Source organism: Dipodomys ordii, unplaced genomic scaffold, assembly GCF_000151885.1.
Source record: "Dipodomys ordii isolate 6190 unplaced genomic scaffold, Dord_2.0 Scaffold193, whole genome shotgun sequence".
Lineage (NCBI taxonomy): Eukaryota > Metazoa > Chordata > Mammalia > Rodentia > Heteromyidae > Dipodomys > Dipodomys ordii.
In genome coordinates this window covers 1,215,303-1,217,185 of record NW_012267409.1, presented here as the reverse complement: position 1 = coordinate 1,217,185, position 1,883 = coordinate 1,215,303, and the positions used below count along the sequence as shown (strand labels likewise).

Genomic DNA, 1,883 nt, shown 5'->3' with positions numbered 1-1,883 from the left:
GTGCTGGGCAGACCCCAGAGCAGCAGAGTCTCCCAGCCCCGTGGCCGCTGCCTGTAATCCCCGCTCCGTTCTCTTGCAGATCCAGACCTTGTCGGCCAGGAAGGTGGAAGGTGAGTGTGTGTGTGTGTGTGCACACGTGACTTAGGTCTTCTCCCTGCTGTCCCCCAGCCAAGGTCCGGAGGTCCCTGGCTGGGATGGTAGTGGGGTGCGGGGCCGTGGGAGGGGTCGGCGGGGTTCACACGGGGGCCTCCTTGCTATTTATTTCACTTGGGCTGTTGTGCTTACCAAGCAGGCGCTCTGCCGCCGGAGCCATGCCTCCAGCCCTGTTTTGCTATGGTTGTTTTATTATTTTTTTTGTCGGTCATGGGTCTTGAACTCTGGGCCTGGGCGCTGTCCCTCAGCTCTTCAGCTCAAGGCCAGCGCTCTACCACTTGAGCCACAGCGCCACTTCCAGTTCTCTAGTGGTTCAATGGAGATAAAAATCTCATGGATTTTTCTGCCTGGGCTGGCTTTGAACCGTGATCCTCAGATCTCAGCCTCCTGAGTCGCTAGGATGACAGGCGCGAGCCCCGGGCGCCCGGCTTATTTATGTAGTTTTGAGCGAGGCTCTCCCTTTCCACCCAGGGCCCTGTGATCCTCCAAATGTAGGCTTCCCCCCCCCCCCCCGAGTCCTTGGAGGTCTTGAAGCCAACCCAGGCAGGAAAAAAAAAAACAAACTCAAAACCAAACAAAATCATGCGCTAGACTCACTCTCCAAGGCACCGGCGAAATGCTGGACTGGAGGCGTGGTTTCAGGGGCGCGGCGCCATGAGCAAGCGTGCACCTCTTAGCCCAGCCATCTGGGCTTCCCCTGGAAGAAGCCGAGTGACCAGGGAGGCTCGCCCGTGCCCTGCGCAGGGGGCCCTTGAGCAAGGTGGCATCCTGGTGAGCTTTTCTGCCCGGCGTTGGCCTTGAACTACCATCCTCCTGTTCCTGCCTCCCCAGTGGCTACAATTATAGGCTTGAGCCAAGGTGCCTGATGGTGAGCTTATTCCTCCAGCCCTTCCTTCATCCCTCCCTGATCGTGGCGATCAGAGGACGCGGCTGGCTCCTGCTGTAAGCCAGGCAGGGTCTCCAGGGGAGTCTTACAAGACCCTCGCCCTTCCTGCTCTTTCTAGGGGTACAGGAGCCCCCAAAGGCCGTGGACGGGGAGGAGGACTCGTCTGAGGAAGGTAGGCAGTCCCCCCCCGTCCTCCCCCCCCACCCGCTCCCCTTTTCCCTCGCTGTGGTTGCGTTGGTCTGTCCTCAACGGACAGCCGGACTCTCGAGGGCTGGGCGCAGCCAGGTAACGAGCACAGGCCGACCCGGACTCGTGTCTTGCGCTACAGAGCTGGACGAGACCCGGGATGACCCGCGGAAGGTCCTGGAAGCCCTGAGGCACAACCCCGCGTTGCTGCAGCAGTTCCGGCCCGTGCTGGAGGGCACACTGCAGGAGAAACTGCAAGGCTTGGGGATCAAGAGGGTGTGTCCCGGAGCCCGCCCCCCCCCACCATGACGGAGGCCCGGAAGGGGAAGGTTCTCCCCCAGCGGCCCCCTCCTCCACACTCCCTTCCCGTTTCTCTTCTCGCTGTGGCTCAGCAGCCTCTGCCCCATTTCCTGTGCTCTCCCCCCTGCCTGCTTTCATTTGTGTCTCTTCATTTTCTTTGCCAGTCCTGGGGCTTGAACTCAGGACCTGGGTGCTGTCCCTGAGCTGCTTTGGCTCAAGGCTAGCACTCTACCCACTTGAGCCGCAGCACCACTTCCCGCTTTTTTTTTTGGTCGGCCGTGGGTCTTGAACTCTGGGCCTGGGCGCTGTCCCTCAGCTCTTCAGCTCAAGGCGAGCGCTCTACCACTTGAGCTACAGC

The 1,883-nt window shown here is 60.8% G+C and overlaps 1 protein-coding gene and 1 long non-coding RNA gene across 2 annotated transcripts in view; both read left to right on the top strand.

Annotated features, from left to right (window-relative positions):
- Nucleotides 1–1,883, top strand: part of Dzip1l (DAZ interacting zinc finger protein 1-like) — a 24,506-nt gene that overhangs the window by 8,147 nt on the left and 14,476 nt on the right. The gene's annotated exons all lie outside the window — the stretch shown is intronic.
- Nucleotides 79–1,496, top strand: LOC105999607. The gene is made up of 3 exons (XR_001175738.1): nucleotides 79–110; nucleotides 1,158–1,211; nucleotides 1,368–1,496. It is a non-coding gene; the product is annotated as an uncharacterized LOC105999607 (long non-coding RNA).